The sequence below is a fragment of the Lathyrus oleraceus genome, chromosome 5 (assembly GCF_024323335.1).
Source record: "Lathyrus oleraceus cultivar Zhongwan6 chromosome 5, CAAS_Psat_ZW6_1.0, whole genome shotgun sequence".
NCBI lineage: Eukaryota > Viridiplantae > Streptophyta > Magnoliopsida > Fabales > Fabaceae > Lathyrus > Lathyrus oleraceus.
Window position 1 is genome coordinate 520,745,426 of NC_066583.1, and position 23,964 is coordinate 520,769,389.

Below are 23,964 nucleotides of genomic sequence, written 5' to 3' on the forward strand. Positions count from 1 at the left end.
CTGTGAATATCAAACCAGAACCAGCCTTTACCTGAGTGAGGAGTTGATAATGAATAGCAGATGCCAGTTGCAGATTCAAGTGCAACAACCTTTTTCATTGACCGCCATCATATAAATGGAGTCACAGCAGCGGGTAACATAAGGACTTTATGCTATCGCCAACTCAATCTTTTGGGACAACATTTCATTCTTCATTTGATGCTAAATGCAGATAAGGAATTTCTTGCCCAAAAGAGTGCTCCTCATCGAGACTTCTACAGTGTTATGAAGGTTAATACTCATGTTCACCACCCTACAAAGCATAACCAGAAATTCAAAACCATGTTCAAGAATAAATTACATGTTGAATGAAATCATGCTTTAAGTAGTTATGCAAGACAAACCTGGAAGCTTCCATCACCAAAGCAAGCAATCACTCGCTTCTCGGGTACCGCTTGTGCATAGCCAAGAGTTGCACCAACAGACCATCCAATTGAGCCATATTGCATTTGGAACTCATACCTGTCACCAAAATTTTATCAGCACTACAAACATAATGAAGAAAAGTTTTGGAAAATACAACAAATTACACTCTTTCAACACTTACCCTAATCCCTTTTCCACCGTTGTTGTTGGGTTTGTGCCATGTAGAAACGCTACTTCATGTGCAAGATAGGTAAACATCCATGTTGCAAGCCATTATCCAACAATCTATCCCATGTGCGCATGACTTACAAAGGACTAGCCAGAGGCATTGCAGCCTATCATACAGTCAAACAAGGCATTAAACATCATTCATATGTTAACTAGGTCATACAAAAACAATGCATCAAACCTATGTAAAGAACCATACAAAGCCGATAGGAACATGGTCCAACCATAGGAATTTCAGGCCGTCGAGGCAAACCAAGTTCAGGCCAAATCCCAGCTGCTGCACTCAGAACACACAACCTGCAATAATAGCACAGTTCACGCATCAAATCTTCCATTGCCAAACCTATCAAATAAATCGAAGAAACAGAATGTAGGAATCATTTTCAAAAGCCTTGCTTTATCACATTCAGATCGACTAATTTGGAGAGTGTGTTAAAAATACACGAAGAGCCTAAGCTATTGCAGAGGAACTATGTGTTTAAACTGAGAAGAAAATGGAATGATCACCTGTTGCATTGAGATGGGATGGCTTGAGTCTGCTCATGACATTTTGAATGATGTAGAGACTGCAGGGTCGGAAATTGTATCATTTTATAGACGAATACAAGTTGCAGCAAGTGAGAATAACTTACCGTTGATAGAAGCAAGATAACAAAACTTCGGTACGGCTTGATCTCGAGCTTGTGCAGAAGTGGAGTTGATGCAATTGTGCAGAATACAACAACAATACAAAATCAGTATGAATTTCGAAAAAAAAAGAAGAAACAAGTCCTATTTTCGTCTAAGTGGGTTCACAGTGGTGAAACTTTTCTCACCGGCGGTAAAATTCCACAAGCAACCCAAAAAAAGAATCAAGATGAATTCAAAGTAAGAAAGTATATGGATCGTATTACCTGTTCCAGATCAAATACCAAATGAGACAAACAAACTGTGAGCACCCTAAAGGGATACCCTTTTGATCTCCATAGCCAAATCAGAAACCCTAACACGATGAGTATAAAAGGAGGGGGGCGGATACTATTGGGGAGGGAGAAAAAAGGTTAGATAGCGGAGAAGGAGAAAAACCCTAAGAAATTGGACGGCTACTGTAGCGAAAAAACCCTAGTAATTTTCCACCGAAAAAGCCGCCTCCTCCTCCACCAGCGATTGACGAAGCGTAAGAGTTCGTGGGAGCAGGAGATTTGTATCGAAGCGGAGACGTCTGAAGAGCAAGCGAGCAAGGTGAGCATTCTTGTTGATTTCTTTGAAGCCATGGGTTTGTTTGCATTTTGAGAGAGAGGTCGAGAGGATGGGCGAGGTCGAGAGATTGGGTTTGTCTTCGTGAGGAAGATGAACAAATCTTTTGTGATTTGTTACACTTTCCTTCAGTTCTTTTTATTTTATTTTATTTTAAAGCATTTAAAACCTATTTAAAACTTAATGACCGTTTGGCCTTTCCTTGCAACCTTTCATTAACATACTGTCTGCTGGCATTGATGATGATTAAATTTTGTTATCCCCACCCAACAGCCAGGCGGCTAGGGTTGCTCTTTGGGATTCTCTCACCATTTTTGTGGGCTTTAGTAGCCCATTAGCTTAAACAGCCCATCTCATTTTAGTTAGTTTTTATTTTAATTTATCTTGATCTATTTTTGTTTATATATTTAAGTTGTTGTTAAGGAAACAAATGACCATAAGTGGCTGAGTGGAGAGAGAGCAATTTCATCCTCTTTAGTGGGATGGGTTCGATACTTGGGAATAACATATCTTCATATTTTCATTTTTGTGCTTGCTATTTTATTTAATTCTTTTATAACTTCTTACTATTTACTTTACCATTTGTCTACCTTGCTATCTAGTCTTTTTTTTACGCTTGTTGATTTTATTCTTTCCGATTTAATTTTTTAATGTGTTGTAAATAATTTGTTTATTTATTTATTTATTTCGTCCGGCTTACTTTTGGACATATTCTCCACAAACTCATGCGCCATATCAATTTAATTGACCAACACCTCAAACACTCACATTAATCCTTCTATTCAAATGTATCTTTTTTTATTAAAATTTGAAGAAAAAGATTATCTTGGATGGAATATCCAGTCGTAATCCCGAATATTAGGCTCAAGCTGTAAGAGCTTGTAAGCCATAAATATTCTTCTCCTCTCCAAAACACCTGTAAATATCTCAAACCATCTTCTTAATAAAATTTGAAGAAAAAGATTATCCTGGACGGAATATCCAGTTATAGTCCCGAATATTAGGCTCAAGCTGTAAGAGCTTGCAAGCCATAAATATTCGTCTTCCCTCCAAAACATTCATAAATATTCGAACCATTTTCTTAGCAATATTGGAAAGAAACAGGCTGCCTGGGTGGAATGTCCAGACGTAGTCCCGAGTATTAGACTCAAGCTGTAAGAGCTTGCAAGTCACAAGTACTCGTCTTTCAAACTTCAAAACACTTAATTCCTATCTTAACCTCTTTCAATAAAGATGGAAATGGAACATGGTGTATATCGTGCACTCCTGAGATTAAGATTCGAGGTGGATGCCTCGCCTATCTTAGCTCTCGCCATCGTTTAAAATTGTCAATGCGGTTTCTTCAAATCCTTTCTCAATTAAACCTCAAAATACTTAATCTTTATTAAATACTTTTTCCAGTAAGATGGAAATGGAACGTGGTGGATACTACGCACTCCTGAGTCTAGGATTCGAGATGGATATCTCACTCATCCAAGTTCTCGCCATTACTCAAAATACATCCAACCTATCAAACTCGTTTCTTCGCCGCAATGCGGTCTTTAAAACCTTTTCATAAACGAAAGACATGTTGACTTAAGGTGACGCAAAACAATGTTTCGGCCACAATTGTTGAGTCAAGATAAGTGACGTTTTTCTGAATGTTGATTTGTAAATCCATTCGATGTGTGGTATACGTCCGCTCCTCATCTGTTTTGGGTAAAACAATGTTTCCGTCGATTAATACAATATAGCTTTCCCTAAAATCGACCAACACACAAACATTTTTCTACCCATAACTACGTAAGCCTTGATTTCTCTATTGAGATACGTAGGAGCAGGATTTGTAAATCTTGTCAGGCCCACTAATAAAAAATTTAGGTTTAGTCCTTCGTCAAAAATCCAAAAAAAACATTCTCCTCTCTTCTATTCTTTCTTTCCCATCTAATAACTTAAAGCCTAACATTTCAACTAACACTAACGCACACAACTAACCTAATGGTTCCCGTTGAGTACAACGGACGTGAGGGGTGCTAATACCTTCCCCTTGCGTAATCGACTCCCGAACCCTGATTTGGTTGCGACGACCATAATCATTGTCGTTCTTTTTTGGGTTTTATCGATATTTCCCCTTTCCTTTTTAGGAATAAATAAAGTTCGGTGGAGACTCTGTTCAGTCCATCATTGCGAGCGTGCGATTGCGCTTCGCTAAGTTGTGTTCTCATTTTTCGAGGTGCGACAGATGGTGACTCTGCTAGAGATACCAATTCCCTAAGTGAGTCAAGCCTAGTTAGGACGTTTGTGTGACTTTGTTTGTTTACCTATGTGGCTTTTTCTTTATTGTTTTGCTATATTTATTGTCCTATTGATATAAATCTGTTGTATTGAAAACCTGAAAGGGCGACTTAGGCAAAAAGGAGCGTCCCGGTGGATTGAAAACCCGAAAGGGCGATCCAGGCAAAAGTTAGGGGCACAAGGCATAAACTGTATCAGTTGTTACTGATTAACACCGAAGAATCTGAGGCGGAAGATCAATCCAGTTACTCCCCTTAGAAGCAAGGTTTTGGGGGATCATATCTATTGGGGATGTTAGTGGCCACTGAATTCAACGTAAACCTTTCCTTATTGCCATTTTCCAAAATTATAACATTCTGTGGAGCTACGCCATTTATGTGCTACCATTCTTGAATAAAATACAAGTTTTGCCTGCTAATCATTGTTAATTGTGTTCTTCTATGCTTTTCTTTGTTATGCAAAGTGTCATTTATTTATTAATAATGAAATTTTGAAACTTGAAAAAGAATTTGAAATTTAGTGAAAGGAACAAAATTACTTTGATATATGTGAAAATCAAGAGAAAATCATTTGTTTTCCCGAAAGTCTCAAGGTTGCATAAATATTCCTGGATCACCAACCAAAATCTCCATGGAATACAACTTATTAATCTTCTGGAAGGATGGACCTTTGGTTATTTATAACTGTCAATCTTGACAGATTCTCCTCTGGATACGCCTGTCACTCATAAGGATTTGAGTTATTGGTGTTGAGGAATCAGAGTCCCTGTAAACAGTCCATGCAAACTCCCAATCTGCCTATTATCAGCATTGCATATCATGATCATTCATATATAATGCATAAAACAAAAATTAAGTCATGCATGGTTTAAAGTGTACTCTGTACCCATGTGAGTTGACCCCTTCGTGTAAGAACAAAAATTGTTCTACAACAGATTCCTTGATTTTGATGATAACAAAGGATGAAACCAAAAATGGCACCCTAACAAAAAGTTTCTAAGTGTGCAGGATTCTAAAGAAAGAAGGAAGAAATCTGATGATGTCATCAGATACAGAACCAGATCAGATACAAATTATCAAATGATCATAAGCATCTGAAGTGGAAACACGATCAAGAAAGTCTAACTCTGAGCAAAACAGCAAAGTATCAGAAGCATCTGAACAAGAAGTAAGCTCTAGATGTTCTGACTCTGAACAACGCTATCTCTAAACTCCAGAACTTATCAGCGCTATCTGAAGAATCCATCAGAATCCAAAAGAGATCAACATCAGATGCAAGACTCCAAGATTCTCAGATACACGAAGACTCTGATCATGGAATTGCTAATCATGAAAGAGTAACGTTAAAGTCAAGTAAAGATTTGCAAATGGATTTCCTAAAACAGAAAGAGACGTTAATCTCCAATTTCAATAAAGAAGATACTATATGTGGTAAGTAGTCATTTCAAGGAGAGAAAGTTATCCTGCAGAAGCTATTTAAGTGATGGCGTAAATTCATTTTATTACTCATCAGTTTCAACTACTACCTCACTGATCTATATAAAGGACTGCAAATCAACATTCAGTATACAATATATACAAGGAAAAATCATACTGAAATATCAAACACTCAAGAAAACACTCTTGCTCTCTAAATCTTCACGAAGCTGTTGCTTATAACGTGAATCACTTTGTTCTTACTATTGTAATATTTGCTTTCTTAGAAGCACTCTAGATTACATAAATCTTTTATCTATTGTTTGTTTATTTCCTCAAGTGACTCTGTGTAGTCTGTATACTTGAGAGGACTAAGAGATCTTTCTCTTAGACGTTGTTTGTAATCTTTCAAGATTAGTGGATTAAGTCCTTGTTGAAGGCGAAATCACCTTGGCCGGGTGGACTGGAGTAGCTTTGTGTTATAAGCGAACCAGTATAAAATCATTGTGTGGTTTTCATTTTTGAAAAAAGCACTTATTTTCCAAACAATTCAAACCCCCCCCCCCTTTCTTGTTTTTCTCACCTTCAATTGGTATCAGAGCTCCGGCTCTGTTATTGATTTTCTAATCAAACACTTAACAGTGTAGAGAGATCCAGTACGAGAAAAACTATGGCCCACTCAAATGAAAAAGATAGTTACAATGCTAAGCCTCCTGTTTTTGATGGAGAGAAGTTTGACTACTGGAAAGATAGAATTGAAAGTTTCTTTCTGGGTTATGATGCTGAACTCTGGGACATTGTCACAGATGGATACAAACCTCCTGTCACAGAGGATGGAGCTGAAGTTCCCAGAAGTAAGATGTCAGATGATCAGAAACGAGTTTTCAAGAATCATCACAAGGCCAGAACCATACTCCTAAATGCTATATCTTACAACGAGTATGAAAAGATCACCAACAGAGAAACAGCCAAAGACATACTTGACTCTCTGAGGATGACTCATGAAGGAAACTCTCAAGTCAAAGAGACAAAGGCTCTGGCGCTTATCCAGAAATATGAAGCTTTCAAAATGGAGGATGATGAAGCCATAGAGGCAATGTTCTCTAGATTCCAAACTCTGATTGCAGGTCTCAAGGTTCTAGACAAAGGATACACAACTGCAGACCATGTCAAAAAGATAGTCAGAAGTCTGCCAAAGAAATGGAGACCTATGGTTACTGCTCTGAAGCTGTCAAAGGATCTGAACAATATTAGCCTTGAAGAACTTGTCAGTTCTCTCAGAAGCCATGAGATAGAACTAGGGAAAGATGAGCCTCAGAAAAGGAACAAGTCTGTAGCATTAAAGTCCAGACCTGAAAGACGCAAACTTGACAGAACCAAAGCTCTCCAGGCAGAAACTGAAGATACTGATGACTCTGAACTAGAAGATTCTGATGATGAAGAAGAATTATCCCTCCTAACCAGAAGAGTTAACAACTCTGGAAAAAGAGGAACAACAACTTCAGAAGACCAAGACCCAGAGGGGATCGATCAGAATCAACCTCAAAAGGTAAAACTAACAAAGATATTACTTGTTATGAATGTAAAGAAACAGGTCACTACAGGAATGAATGCCCCAAGCTAAAGAAAGACAATCCTAGAAAAGAAAGTTTCAAGAAAAATACCTTCAGGACAAAGAAAGGATTAATGGCTACCTGGGATGATAGTGAATCTGGGTCATCAGAATCTGACTCTGATGAAAAGGCCAACGTGGCACTTATGGCTACCTCATCCAGGAGCAGCTCAGATGAAGAATCTGAAGAGGTATTCTCTGAACTCTCTCGATCTGATCTAGAATCTTGTTTGTCAGAAACTCTTAGCTCATATCAGAAATTAAAACAAAAGTTTAAAAACATTAAAGGCTGTCTTAAAGTAAAATTTGAAGAATGTAGTGAACTTGAGATGACAATTCTAGCACGAGAAGATACGATTAGATCTTTAACATTAGAAAGAGATGGAGCAAAGAGAAAAAGCTTAGAATTAGAAGAAGCGTTGTCTCAAGCACCACAAACTTCAAATAAAATAATTTATAAATACGAAGAAGCCTTTCAAGAATTTCTGAAAAATGGGATAGATAGGAGTATTATGGCATCCATGATTTATGGAGTAAGTCAGAACAATAAAAAGGGAATTGGGTATGATCCTAAGGAAGATAAAAATTCTACCAGTGACCAACTTAAATCTCCCTTTTCATATCATTACACACACACAAGAAAGAAAATTTAAAAATGCTAGAAAACCCAAAGTTATAAGAAACTCTAGGAAAACTAATCTGAAAGGACCCAAGAGATTCTGGGTACCAAAAGATAAGATTGTGTATGTTGCAGATATCCTATGCAGCAAAGTTCAGACACCAGTCATGGTACCTGGACTCTGGATGCTTGCGACACATGACGGGAAGAAAGTCTATGTTCCAAAGTCTGGAACTTAAAGACGCTGGATTTGTAGGTTTCGGAGGAGATCAGAAAGGAAGGATCAGAGGCTCCGGAACTATTGGTAATGGTACTCTTCCCTCTATATCTGATGTTCTTTATGTAGAAGGATTAATGCACAACTTGTTATCCATAAGTCAATTAAGTGATAACAGTTATGATGTAATCTTTAATCAAAAAACATGTAAAGCCATTAATCAGAACAATGGCTCTGTCCTTTTCACAGGCAAGAGGAAAAACAACATTTATAAAATTAATCTTTCTGATTTAAAAGAACAAAATGTTAAATGTCTGTTCACAAAGAGCAATGGATATGGCATAGACGCTTGGGCCACATTAGCATGAGGAAACTTTCTCAGCTAAATAAACTCGAGTTAGTCAGAGGCCTACCTAAACTGAATTTTTCTTCAGATGCTCTGTGTGAAGCATGTCAGAAAGGAAAATTTTCAAAAACATCCTTTAAAAAGAAAAATGTTGTTTCTACCTCTAAGCCTCTGGAACTTCTCCACATTGACTTATTTGGTCCTGTGAAAACAGCATCAGTCAATGGAAAGAAGTATGGACTAGTCATTGTTGATGATTACAGTCGCTGGACATGGGTGAAATTCCTAAAGCACAAGAGTGAGTCTCACTCTGTGTTCACTAGTTTCTGCTCCAAAGTGCAAAAAGAATTTGATGCTAAAATCGTTAGAGTCAGAAGTGATCATGGTGGAGAATTTGAAAACAAAGATTTTGAAGAATTATTTGACTCTAATGGAATATCCCATGATTTCTCCTGCCCTAGAACTCCACAACAAAATGGAGTTGTAGAGAGGAAGAATAAGACACTCCAAGAGATGGCCAGAACCATGATCAATGAAACTAATGTGGCAAAGCATTTTTGGGCAGAAGCTGTAAATACAGCGTGTTACATTCAGAATAGAATCTCTATAAGACATATTCTGGAAAAGACTCCCTATGAACTGTGTAAAGGAAGAAAACCAAACATTTCATATTTTCATCCTTTTGGATGCTCTTGCTTTATCTTAAACACTAAAGAACATCTGAACAAGTTTGATTCCAAAGCACAAAAGGTATTATGTTAGGATACTCAGAACGCTCTAAAGGCTACAGAGTATACAACACAGAAACCAAAATTGTGGAAGAATCAATTCATGTCAGATTTGATGATAAGCTTGACCCTGAAAAGTCAAAGCTAGTTGAAAATTTTGCAGATTTAGAAATCACTCTTGCAGGTTCTGATAAAGCTCTAGAAGCAACTGTCACTCAGAACTCTGAAGAAATTAAAACCCCAGAAATCCCAAAGAAAGTTAAAAGTCGTATCAACGTATCTGAAGATTTGATTCTGGGAAACAAGGACAAACCTGTCAGAACCAGATCTACCTTCAGAACCTCTGAAGATACTCCTCTGGGACTAGTGTCTCTGATTGAACCTATGTCCTGTGATGAAGCACTTCAAGATAACGACTGGGTTTCAGCCATGCAAGAAGAATTAGATCAATTCACAAAGAATGATGTCTGGGATCTTGTTCCAAACCCAGAGGCACTCACGTTATTGGAACCAGATGGGTATTCAGAAACAAGCTGAATGAGAAAGGAGAAGTCGTCAGAAACAAAGCTCGACTGGTAGCTCAAGGGTATAGTCAACAAGAAGGTATTGATTATAATGAAACTTTTGCTCCAGTCGCAAGGTTAGAATCTATTCGTCTTCTTGTATCTTTTGCTATTAATCATTCTATTAAATTATATCAAATGGATGTCAAGAGCGTATTTCTTAATGGTTATATTTCAGAAGAAGTGTATGTCAACCAACCTCCAGGTTTTGAAAATCCAAACTTTCCAGAACATGTTTTTAAACTTAAAAAATCTTTATATGGACTTAAACAAGCTCCCAGAGCTTGGTATGAACGTTTAAGCAATTTTCTTCTGGAACACAATTTTATCAGAGGGAAAGTTGACTCCACACTTTTCTGTAAAAACCTTAACAATGATCTCATGATATGCCAGATATACGTTGATGACATTATTTTTGGTTCAGTTAATGCCTCTGTTTGTCAAGAATTCTCTAAGTTAATGCAGGCAGAATTTGAAATGAGTCTAATGCAAGAACTAAAGTTCTTTCTGGGAATTCAAATTAACCAAACTTCAGAAGTTACATATGTTCATCAAAGCAAATATATTAAAGATGTTCTGAAGAAATTTGACATGGCTGACTGCAACTCTGCAAAAACTCCAATGCATCCAACATGCATTCTTGAAAAAGAAGAAGTAAGCTCAAAGGTTTGTCAGAAGCTCTATCGAGGTATGATAGGCTCTCTTCTCTATCTGACTGCTACTCGTCCTGATATTCTCTTTAGTGTCTGTCTCTGTGCCAGATTCCAATCAGATCCTAGAGAATCTCATTTAACAGCAGTTAAGAGAATTCTTAAGTATCTGAAAGGAACTCCTAACCTGGGTCTGATGTATAAGAAAACATCAGAGTATAGACTTTCTGGTTACTGTGATGCAGATTATGCAGGAGATAGACTAGAACGAAAAAGCACATCTGGAAATTTCCAGCTTCTGGGAAACAATCTGATATCCTGGGCTAGCAAAAGACAGTCAACTATCGCTCTATCAACTGCAGAAGCAGAATATATCTCAGCATCACTGTGCACAACTCAGATGCTCTGGATGAAGCATCAGTTAGAAGATCTGCAAATTTTTGAGAGTAACATTCCTATCTTCTGTGATAATACTGCTGCCATTTGTCTAAGTAAGAATCCCATTCTACATTCCAGAGCTAAACACATTGAAATAAAACATCATTTTATCAGAGACTATGTTCAGAAAGGGATAGTAACATTGAAGTTCATTGATACAGATCATCAATGGGCAGATATCTTTACTAAGCCTCTAGCTGAAGATAGATTTCTTTTTATCCTAGAAAATCTGAACATTCAAAATTGCCCAGAATGAAGTGTGGCTCTGAAAATGTAAAATGAGACTCTGACATAAACAAATGTTCTTCTGCCTCTGACTCTGATACTTCTACAAGTTAAGAAGATATCTGAGTTTGAAATCTCCAGGAACCAATCCTTTGGTATTCCTGAAGATCAGATACATCAACACGTGGAGCATTTAGCGTCTAACTTTAGAACTTCTAGACAGCTGTCCAGAAGAAAATCAAAGGTCAGACGTTTGAAGATCTCCTCGAGCAGTGTGCATACTGTTGGGATTAGACATTCATTAATTAGCTTTAATCATTTCTCCCCCAAGCGTGCTTACTTGAGCTCTGTGCTAACGCAATATTGTGTGTCGTTTTGCATGTGTTTTAACTTAGGGTATTTAAACACTTTTCTCACTTTTCACACACTTATCACTCTCACTCACTCTAAAACCCTAAACCTCTCTGAAGCATTCTCTGAAAACTCCTCATCTTCATCAATCTTCATCTTCTTATTCACCATGGACGCTCAACAACAAGAAGTTTTTAACTTCTCTCAACAAATGGAATCAAGCTCAACTGCTCAAACTTCAAGCATTCCAACTCCAACTGTTACAGGAGTCTCCATCACCCCAGTTTACAAAGAACCCCATATCCTTGATCGTTTACCTCATATCAACCTATCAACTCCCTTTGAGGGATTGGATGTGTTATGTGAAACACTGGTGGACTTTGACAACTTGAGAAGAAATGGAGTTGATCTTACTGAAGAACTTCATCAACAAGGTTGGGGAAACTACTTCCAAAGGCTCTATGGCCCTGTTTACCCACTTCTCATCAAGGAGTTCTGGAGATTTGCAGATGCTGATGACCATTTCATCGTCTCCTATGTTTTGGGGGTAAAGATAATAATTACTGAAGAGTCAATTGCTTCCTTGTTGAACATGGAGAAAGATGGAGGAAAAAGGATTTACAGCATCAACCCAAGATCAAGGCGCGTTGCTGAAGTAATCAATCTAACAATCTTCAAACCCAACACTGAAGGAAATCCTACAAAGAACAAAGAGCTGCATCAGAACCTCAGAGTGTGGCTCAAGATCATTCTGGGAACTATTCACCACCGCCCAGCATCTAACTCCTCTGATTACATCAATGCAGATCAGAAGTGCATTCTGTACTGCATTCACAAGGGTGTGAAGATCTGCCTCCCTGCACTTCTTTTCAGATACCTCAGAGATTCTGTCAGGGAGACCAGAAACAACATGAAGCCCAGATCCTACATCCCTCTGGGAAGATTGTTATCCGATGTCTTCATCGAGAATGGGCTGGTAGATAATCGGGAGAAGGCCAAGCTGATGCAAGATCTGGCAATAGACACTAGGAAGCCTCTGAACGCCAGAAATCTCAAGAGTATGGGAATAATAAAAAAGATTCAAGTCAGACCCACGCTGGACACATCCTGGGATTCCTTGAAAGATCAGAGGAAGCTGTCTTATGGTCTTGCTAGGTTCTACAAGAATGAACCCAGAGATGCGGTTGCTATCTATCTTAATCGTCTGCTGGATGAAGGTGTTGACATATCTGATTTCAGCCTCGACAATTGTCTAGATTCAGAAGAAGACTTCGTCAGATACAAGAGAGGTCTCTCTGAGAAGAAGATAACATCACAGGCGAAGAAGGCAAGACTTGGAGAATCTTCTGGAAGCAGATCTCCAGCTCCTCTGCAAATTTCTACTGGTACGTCTGTTCCTCCTATTTCCTCTGAACCTCTGATGGTTTCCTCTACTCCTTCCTCTAATCCTCTCCCAACACCACCCATTTATACAACCTCTGAAATCCCACCTTCAACCACCAGAACCTCACAACCTTCACCAATTTTAAATATCACCCGTACATTCATACCTCCTTCTGAACCTGAACAAATGAACCAAAGCACTTCCTCTTCATCATCCTCAGAACCAGAATCACCACCATACCTTGAACTCTCCTATGACCAAGAATACTCTGACCCTGACTCCCCAACCTTAGCCCAAATTCACGCTCAAAACCTTGCTTCACAACAACAAACACAAACACAATCTGAAGCAACTTCACCTCCACCAAAACAAACAACCAACATTACTTCTGAAGACCAACCCTCTGAAACTCAACCCTCTGACCTCCACACCTCTGATATCACCCCTCCAAACATCTCTGCTGAACTTGAAGCTGAAACTGAACCTTTAGACTTAAACCCTCTTTACGCTTCACCCCAAAGATCTGAACCTCAACCTGAATCAGAAACTGAACCAGAACCTCTAACTCTAAATCTCAGCCCTCAAACATCTCCACCTCATACCTCTGAACCTGACCTTTCTATACCTACCCTTGAGGAAGCCATCATGCTGGTTGCAGAGGCTTCAGTACAAAAGGTCAAGTCTCTGACCACTAACTCTGAAGTCAGTGATGATCCTGACTCTGTAAGGACACACTGGAACAGAGTCATTGGCTGGATGACCTCTGAGGCTTTTAGACTGAAGAACATCTCTGAACAAGTCAGAAATGGCTACATCAGAGATGCTGAGGCAAGACTCCAGGAAAGACTTGCACGCGAAGCTGAAGCCAGAAGGCTAGAGGAAGAGAGATTAGCAAGAGAAGCTGAAGAAGAGGCTAGAAGGCTGGAAGAAGAAAGAGCAAGGGAAGCTGAAATCCTAAGGTTAAAGGAAGCTGAAGCTAAGGCTCTGGCGGATGCAGAAGCACAAGCTGCTGCTGAAGCTGAAGCGCAGGCTGCTGCTGAAGCACAGCAGGCTCTGACTCTGGGGGAGTCCTCTTCTGTTATCCCTATGGTTCTTCAGACTTTGAAAGAACTTAAGCAAGATCAGAATGAACTCCGTGCCAGAATGGATAAGCAAGATACTGTCAACAACAACATTCAGAACATGCTGGCTATGTTGCTTCAGAGAATGCCTCCACCTCCGAACCCTTAGGCACTTATGATATATTTTTTGCTTGCCTGTTGTTTTGTTTTGCTTTCTCTGAATCTGATGTTTTCTTGTTCCTTTTGCCTTTGTGCTTTTATCTGAATACAATGTTTTTCTCTTCAATTATTTATTTTTTTTGCTATGTCTTTTTGATTCTGACAAAAAGGGGGAGAAGTCATTAATAGCTCTGATGAAAATATTGTCTAAATACCTTAAGCATTCTGCAACATATTTTTCTTAAAAATAAACTTATCTAACCTGGACTTAAGAAATTGCAGAAGGTATCAAGAAACCTCTTTACTTAGAAGCTCTGGTAAGAACTTCTGAACTCCCTAGCACTATCTCAGGGGGAGCTTTTGTCTATCTGATCTAATATTATTCTTGTTTCATCTGCTAATTAAGTTTGTTTTGTCATCATCAAAAAGGGGGAGATTGTAAGAACTAAAATTGTTCTACAACAGATTCCTTGATTTTGATGATAACAAAGGATGAAACCAAAAATGGCACCCTAACAAAAAGTTTCTAAGTGTGCAGGATTCTAAAGAAAGAAGGAAGAAATCTGATGATGTCATCAGATACAGAACCAGATCAGATACAAATTATCAAATGATCATAAGCATCTGAAGTGGAAACACGATCAAGAAAGTCTAACTCTGAGCAAAACAGCAAAGTATCAGAAGCATCTGAACAAGAAGTAAGCTCTAGATGTTCTGACTCTGAACAATGCTATCTCTAAACTCCAGAACTTATCAGCGCTATCTGAAGAATCCATCAGAATCCAAAAGAGATCAACATCAGATGCAAGACTCCAAGATTCTCAGATACACGAAGACTCTGATCATGGAATTGCTAATCATGAAAGAGTAACGTTAAAGTCAAGTAAAGATTTGCAAATGGATTTCCTAAAACAGAAAGAGACGTTAATCTCCAATTTCAATAAAGAAGATACTATATGTGGTAAGTAGTCATTTCAAGGAGAGAAAGTTATCCTGCAGAAGCTATTTAAGTGATGGCGTAAATTCATTTTATTACTCATCAGTTTCAACTACTACCTCACTGATCTATATAAAGGACTGCAAATCAACATTCAGTATACAATATATACAAGGAAAAATCATACTGAAATATCAAACACTCAAGAAAACACTCTTGCTCTCTAAATCTTCACGAAGCTGTTGCTTATAACGTGAATCACTTTGTTCTTACTATTGTAATATTTGCTTTCTTAGAAGCACTCTAGATTACATAAATCTTTTATCTATTGTTTGTTTATTTCCTCAAGTGACTCTGTGTAGTCTGTATACTTGAGAGGACTAAGAGATCTTTCTCTTAGACGTTGTTTGTAATCTTTCAAGATTAGTGGATTAAGTCCTTGTTGAAGGCGAAATCACCTTGGCCGGGTGGACTGGAGTAGCTTTGTGTTATAAGAGAACCAGTATAAAATCATTGTGTGGTTTTCATTTTTGAAAAAAGCACTTATTTTCCAAACAATTCAAACCCCCCCCCCCCTTTTCTTGTTTTTCTCACCTTCAATTGGTATCAGAGCTCCGGCTCTGTTATTGATTTTCTAATCAAACACTTAACAGTGTAGAGAGATCCAGTACGAGAAAAACTATGACCCACTCAAATGAAAAAGATAGTTACAATGCTAAGCCTCCTGTTTTTGATGGAGAGAAGTTTGACTACTGGAAAGATAGAATTGAAAGTTTCTTTCTGGGTTATGATGCTGAACTCTGGGACATTGTCACAGATGGATACAAACCTCCTGTCACAGAGGATGGAGCTGAAGTTCCCAGAAGTAAGATGTCAGATGATCAGAAACGAGTTTTCAAGAATCATCACAAGGCCAGAACCATACTCCTAAATGCTATATCTTACAACGAGTATGAAAAGATCACCAACAGAGAAACAGCCAAAGACATACTTGACTCTCTGAGGATGACTCATGAAGGAAACTCTCAAGTCAAAGAGACAAAGGCTCTGGCGCTTATCCAGAAATATGAAGCTTTCAAAATGGAGGATGATGAAGCCATAGAGGCAATGTTCTCTAGATTCCAAACTCTGATTGCAGGTCTCAAGGTTCTAGACAAAGGATACACAACTGCAGACCATGTCAAAAAGATAGTCAGAAGTCTGCCAAAGAAATGGAGACCTATGGTTACTGCTCTGAAGCTGTCAAAGGATCTGAACAATATTAGCCTTGAAGAACTTGTCAGTTCTCTCAGAAGCCATGAGATAGAACTAGGGAAAGATGAGCCTCAGAAAAGGAACAAGTCTGTAGCATTAAAGTCCAGACCTGAAAGACGCAAACTTGACAGAACCAAAGCTCTCCAGGCAGAAACTGAAGATACTGATGACTCTGAACTAGAAGATTCTGATGATGAAGAAGAATTATCCCTCCTAACCAGAAGAGTTAAACAACTCTGGAAAAAGAGGAACAACAACTTCAGAAGACCAAGACCCAGAGGGGATCGATCAGAATCAACCTCAAAAGGTAAAACTAACAAAGATATTACTTGTTATGAATGTAAAGAAACAGGTCACTACAGGAATGAATTCCCCAAGCTAAAGAAAGACAATCCTAGAAAAGAAAGTTTCAAGAAAAATACCTTCAGGACAAAGAAAGGATTAATGGCTACCTGGGATGATAGTGAATCTGGGTCATCAGAATCTGACTCTGATGAAAAGGCCAACGTGGCACTTATGGCTACCTCATCCAGGAGCAGCTCAGATGAAGAATCTGAAGAGGTATTTTCTGAACTCTCTCGATCTGATCTAGAATCTTGTTTGTCAGAAACTCTTAGCTCATATCAGAAATTAAAACAAAAGTTTATAAACATTAAAGGCTGTCTTAAAGTAAAATTTGAAGAATGTAGTGAACTTGAGATGACAATTCTAGCACGAGAAGATACGATTAGATCTTTAACATTAGAAAGAGATGGAGCAAAGAGAAAAAGCTTAGAATTAGAAGAAGCGTTGTCTCAAGCACCACAAACATCAAATAAAATAATTTATAAATACGAAGAAGCCTTTCAAGAATTTCTGAAAAATGGGATAGATAGGAGTATTATGGCATCCATGATTTATGGAGTAAGTCAGAACAATAAAAAGGGAATTGGGTATGATCCTAAGGAAGATAAAACTTCTACCAGTGACCAACTTAAATCTCCCTTTTCATATCATTACACACACACACAAGAACGAAAATTTAAAAATGCTAGAAAACCCAAAGTTATAAGAAACTCTGGGAAAACTAATCTGAAAGGACCCAAGAGATTCTGGGTACCAAAAGATAAGATTGTGTATGTTGCAGATATCCTATGCAGCAAAGTTCAGACACCAGTCATGGTACCTGGACTCTGGATGCTCGCGACACATGACGGGAAGAAAGTCTATGTTCCAAAGTCTGGAACTTAAAGACGCTGGATTTGTAGGTTTCGGTGGAGATCAGAAAGGAAGGATCAAAGGCTCCAGAACTATTGGTAATGGTACTCTTCCCTCTATATCTGATGTTCTTTATGTAGAAGGATTAATGCATAACTTGTTATCCATAAGTCAATTAAGTGATAACGGTTATGATGTAATCTTTAATCAAAAAACATGTAAAGCCATTAATCAGAACAATGGCTCTGTCCTTTTCACAGGCAAGAGGAAAAACAACATTTATAAAATTAATCTTTCTGATTTAAAAGAACAAAATGTTAAATGTCTGATGTCTGTTCACAAAGAGCAATGGATATGGCATAGACGCTTGGGCCACATTAGCATGAGGAAACTTTCTCAGCTAAATAAACTCGAGTTAGTCAGAGGCCTACCTAAACTGAATTTTTCTTCAAATGCTCTGTGTGAAGCATGTCAGAAAGGAAAATTTTCAAAAACATCCTTTAAAAAGAAAAATGTTGTTTCTACCTCTAAGCCTCTGGAACTTCTCCACATTGACTTATTTGGTCCTGTGAAAACAGCATCAGTCAATGGAAAGAAGTATGGACTAGTCATTGTTGATGATTACAGTCGCTGGACATGGGTGAAATTCCTAAAGCACAAGAGTGAGTCTCACTCTGTGTTCACTAGTTTCTGCTCCAAAGTGCAAAAAGAATTTGATGCTAAAATCGTTAGAGTCAGAAGTGATCATGGTGGAGAATTTGAAAACAAAGATTTTGAAGAATTATTTGACTCTAATGGAATATCCCATGATTTCTCCTGCCCTAGAACTCCACAACAAAATGGAGTTGTAGAGAGGAAGAATAAGACACTCCAAGAGATGGCCAGAACCATGATCAATGAAACTAATGTGGCAAAGCATTTTTGGGCAGAAGCTGTAAATACAGCGTGTTACATTCAGAATAGAATCTCTATAAGACATATTCTGGAAAAGACTCCCTATGAACTGTGTAAAGGAAGAAAACCAAACATTTCATATTTTCATCCTTTTGGATGCTCTTGCTTTATCTTAAACACTAAAGAACATCTGAACAAGTTTGATTCCAAAGCACAAAAAGGTATTATGTTAGGATACTCAGAACGCTCTAAAGGCTACAGAGTATACAACACAGAAACCAAAATTGTGGAAGAATCAATTCATGTCAGATTTGATGATAAGCTTGACCCTGAAAAGTCAAAGCTAGTTGAAAATTTTGCAGATTTAGAAATCACTCTTGCAGGTTCTGATAAAGCTCTAGAAGCAACTGTCACTCAGAACTCTGAAGAAATTAAAACCCCAGAAATCCCAAAGAAAGTTAAAAGTCGTATCAACGTATCTGAAGATTTGATTCTGGGAAACAAGGACAAACCTGTCAGAACCAGATCTACCTTCAGAACCTCTGAAGATACTCCTCTGGGACTAGTGTCTCTGATTGAACCTATGTCCTGTGATGAAGCACTTCAAGATAACGACTGGGTTTCAGCCATGCAAGAAGAATTAGATCAATTCACAAAGAATGATGTCTGGGATCTTGTTCCAAAACCCAGAGGCACTCACGTTATTGGAACCAGATGGGTATTCAGAAACAAGCTGAATGAGAAAGGAGAAGTCGTCAGAAACAAAGCTCGACTGGTAGCTCAAGGGTATAGTCAACAAGAAGGTATTGATTATAATGAAACTTTTGCTCCAGTCGCAAGGTTAGAATCTATTCGTCTTCTTGTATCTTTTGCTATTAATCATTCTATTAAATTATATCAAATGGATGTCAAGAGCGTATTTCTTAATGGTTATATTTCAGAAGAAGTGTATGTCAACCAACCTCCAGGTTTTGAAAATCCAAACTTTCCAGAACATGTTTTTAAACTTAAAAAATCTTTATATGGACTTAAACAAGCTCCCAGAGCTTGGTATGAACGTTTAAGCAATTTTCTTCTGGAACACAATTTTATCAGAGGGAAAGTTGACTCCACACTTTTCTGTAAAAACCTTAACAATGATCTCATGATATGCCAGATATACGTTGATGACATTATTTTTGGTTCAGTTAATGCCTCTGTTTGTCAAGAATTCTCTAAGTTAATGCAGGCAGAATTTGAAATGAGTCTAATGCAAGAACTAAAGTTCTTTCTGGGAATTCAAATTAACCAAACTTCAGAAGTTACATATGTTCATCAAAGCAAATATATTAAAGATGTTCTGAAGAAATTTGACATGGCTGACTGCAACTCTGCAAAAACTCCAATGCATCCAACATGCATTCTTGAAAAAGAAGAAGTAAGCTCAAAGGTTTGTCAGAAGCTCTATCGAGGTATGATAGGCTCTCTTCTCTATCTGACTGCTACTCGTCCTGATATTCTCTTTAGTGTCTGTCTCTGTGCCAGATTCCAATCAGATCCTAGAGAATCTCATTTAACAGCAGTTAAGAGAATTCTTAAGTATCTGAAAGGAACTCCTAACCTGGGCCTGATGTATAAGAAAACATCAGAGTATAGACTTTCTGGTTACTGTGATGCAGATTATGCAGGAGATAGACTAGAACGAAAAAGCACATCTGGAAATTGCCAGCTTCTGGGAAACAATCTGATATCCTGGGCTAGCAAAAGACAGTCAACTATCGCTCTATCAACTGCAGAAGCAGAATATATCTCAGCATCACTGTGCACAACTCAGATGCTCTGGATGAAGCATCAGTTAGAAGATCTGCAAATTTTTGAGAGTAACATTCCTATCTTCTGTGATAATACTGCTGCCATTTGTCTAAGTAAGAATCCCATTCTACATTCCAGAGCTAAACACATTGAAATAAAACATCATTTTATCAGAGACTATGTTCAGAAAGGGATAGTAACATTGAAGTTCATTGATACAGATCATCAATGGGCAGATATCTTTACTAAGCCTCTAGCTGAAGATAGATTTCTTTTTATCCTAGAAAATCTGAACATTCAAAATTGCCCAGAATGAAGTGTGGCTCTGAAAATGTAAAATGAGACTCTGAGATAAACAAATGTTCTTCTGCCTCTGACTCTGATACTTCTACAAGTTAAGAAGATATCTGAGTTTGAAATCTCCAGGAACCAATCCTTTGGTATTCCTGAAGATCAGATACATCAACACGTGGAGCATTTAGCGTCTAACTTTAGAACTTCTAGACAGCTGTCCAGAAGAAAATCAAAGGTCAGACGTTTGAAGATCTCCTCGAGCAGTGTGCATACTGTTGGGATTAGACATTCATTAATTAGCTTTAATCATTTCTCCCCCAAGCGTGCTTACTTGAGCTCTGTGCTAACGCAATATTGTGTGTCGTTTTGCATGTGTTTTAACTTAGGGTATTTAAACACTTTTCTCACTTTTCACACACTTATCCGTTAAAAGTTGGTTGTAATCCATTACCTACGGTTAAAAGTCCAACCGTTGTTTGGCACGTATAGAGAGTTTAATTACCCTATCTTTCCTGATGGTTCCGTGAAAGTCATGTATGACTCATCATCTTGAGGAATTCCCAGAAGCTTGGAGGTTTTCGTGTTAGAAAACTCCAATGATGTTGGTTTTGTTTGATTTCTTTGTAAAGAATCATCATAGCCTTTTGCACGGATGATCTACTTATAAGAAGACTCCTGCTTATTTTTGTTTTGCATAAATTCCCTATCAGGAATCTCCAAAATCTTTGATTTGAAGAATTTCATGTGAGAAATCTCCAGAATTGTCAGAAGTATTCTAAAGTGTCAGGTCAGGTATGAACCTATTGATGAAACTTGACATGTATGTTTGTCAGTATTTTCAGGTCATGTATGAACCTATGGTTGAAGTTTTCTTTGTGTTTTCTAGTTTGTCAGGTCAAGTCTGAACCTGTTATTAAATTCTTTGACTTTCTCCAGAATAGTCAGGTCATGTCTGAACCTGTGAGTGAAACTTTATTTGAATATCCAAATGTTGAGGTCACATATGAACCTGTTGATTAAAAATTCTTTGGTTTTCTAATATTCTTAGGTCATGTTTGAGCCTATTGTTGAAACGCTTTGAATTTTCCAATGCTATTAGGTCATGTATGAGCCTATTGATGGAACTTTCTTTGTACGTTTTCCAGTATCGTCAGGTCATGTTTGAATTTGTTTCTGGAACCTTTTTGATATCCCCCAACATTGTTATGTCGTGTTTGAACTTGCTGTCAGAACCGTTCTTGGTATTCCCCAACATTGTCAGGTCATGTATGAACCTGCTGTTGAGCTTTCATTCCAGTATTACCAGGTCATGTATGAACCTGTTTTGAAGAATCTTTTTCTTTGATTATTCCAGTGTTATCAGGTCATGTATGAACCTGTTGTTGAACCTTTTGTTCCAATGTTGTCAAGTCATGTATGAGCTTGTTGTGGAAATTTTCTCAAAATGTTCGAGTTGTTAGTAAGTCATGTGTGAACTTACTGTCAAAATCTCTTGTATTCTAATTGTCGTTCATCGATTTTCGCCTTGAGTACTCCCCTGTTGTGTGTCTGACTCTCCAGTAGGATTGTTATCCCCGACGGTTTTGTTTTACCCTATTCTGTCTGTTTCTCTGTGGGCCATTAGAGTTCCCCACAGGTTGGTCTGTCCGGTAACATCTCCTGTTAAGGATTCACCGTGTCCCTAACAGATAAATTCATAAATAAAGAGTCTTTCACCCATGCATATCACATCATAGCATTTTCATTTCAGGATCAAATTCGGGTATTCTTAGTATTTAATTATCTTCCGCTACGATCACATGAAGAATGTCATACTTCATGTTCCCTGGTTGAAGATACTTAAATAGGGGCATCTGTCACATCCCGATTTTGACCCTGATATTCATATCATTTTTCTTATTTCATTATTTGCACCTCATGAGTTCGTTCCTCTAATATGTCATCCCGTTTCCATGAGCATCAAATGGTCTCCATTTTTGTTATTGTTGCACCCTTTTGTGTTTTGTGCATTCAAGGCGATGTTCTACTGTCAACATATTTAGATACATAGGCGCATTCCGCGTCGGCGGTAATCAAAGAATCCAAAGATTATTTTGCTTGTATTAGAGTATACGGTCAAAAAGAATTTTGTCATGAAAAAGCTTTGATGAACATTATTTGCTTCAAGGGGATTTTAGTGTCTTGCCATGCCTTAAGGAAGAGTCATTATCATGTGGTTTGTTCAAGAGGGACCAAGCACGAAAACCGGTTTGCACCATATGTTTCACCAACTTTCAACAGAAGCCAATAAACTTGAAGATAAAATCAAATGGTTTCGCTGAAAAGAAGAAGGTGCTGGTGTTGCTCTTGCTTATACACTTGGAAAGGATGGACGGAGAGTGCATGTGATTGAAAGAGACTTGAGTGAACCGGATAGGATTGTGGGTGAATTGCTACAACCTGGTGGATATCTAAAGTTACTTGAGTTGGGTCTTGAAAATTGTGTGGATGAAATTGATACACAAAGAATCTTTGGCTATGCTCTTTATAAGGATGGGAAAAACACCAAGTTGTCTTATCCCTTAGAATTTTTTTGACTCTGATGTATCTGGAAGAAGCTTTCACAATGGTCGTTTCATACAACAAATGCGAGAAAAGGCTTCATATCTTCCAAATGTAAAATTAGAACAAAAACCGTCACGTCTTTACTCGAAGAAAATGGAACCATCAAAGGGGTAAACTATAAAAACAAGAGTGGACAAGAGTTTACAACAAAGGCTCCTCTCACCATAGTATGTGATGGTTGTTTTTCTAACTTGAGACGCTCTCTTTGTAATCCTAAGGTTGAAGTTCCTTCTCATTTTGTTGGATTGATATTGGAGAATTGTAACCTTCCATATGAAAATCATGGACATGTTATCTTGGGTGATACTTCGCCAATTTTGTTTTATCCTATAAGTAGTACCGAGATTCGATGTTTGGTCGATGTGCCTGGCCAAAAACTACCTTTTGTTGGTAATGGTGAAATGGCTAATTATTTGAAAACTGTGGTAGCACCTCAGGTGCCAAAATAAGAAACATTCTACCACATTTGATGTCAAATTTGTGTCACGACTCGTTCATTTACGCTTATAAGCCTCTTCTACTAATTGAGAGAATTACATGTTCAGGTTCCTTCGGAGTTGTATACTTTTTTTTATATAGCAGCAGTTGATAAAGGAAACATCAGAATCATGTTGTTAGCAACCTTTATCAGGATGCTAGAATCAATGAAGCTACTGTGATCCTAGACAAGATGGTGGATTTCGATATTCTTACGGTTCATAATAAATGTACTGATAATTCGGTCAAAAAAAAACAATACAACTTTAGTAGCTCAAAAATTGTTGATTCGCTTGATAAAAATGCTATACATAATTCTCTTCCAAATAATATTGTGTACAACATAGCTATAGATGGACTTTACAAGTTAGGAAAAATTAATGAAGCAAGAAGCGTTCTGTCAGTTTTGATATCTAGAGGTTTTCTTCCAGATAATTTCACATATTGTGCATTAATTCATGATTGTTCAGCTTCTGGAAATATGGACGAAGCTTTCAAGGAAACATTGATCGAGCACAGAGACTTTTCCATAAACTTCATCAAAAGGGGCTGGTTCCTAACGCTGCCACCTGCAATATTAATCAGTTGTTTCTGTAGAATTGGTG

At 37.9% G+C, this 23,964-nt stretch overlaps 1 pseudogene; it reads left to right on the forward strand.

The window, feature by feature from the left end:
- Positions 1-1,153: 1,153 nt before the first annotated feature.
- On the forward strand, positions 1,154-23,541 carry LOC127081772 (squalene epoxidase 1-like; annotated as a pseudogene).
- The last annotated feature ends 423 nt before the right edge of the window (positions 23,542-23,964 follow it).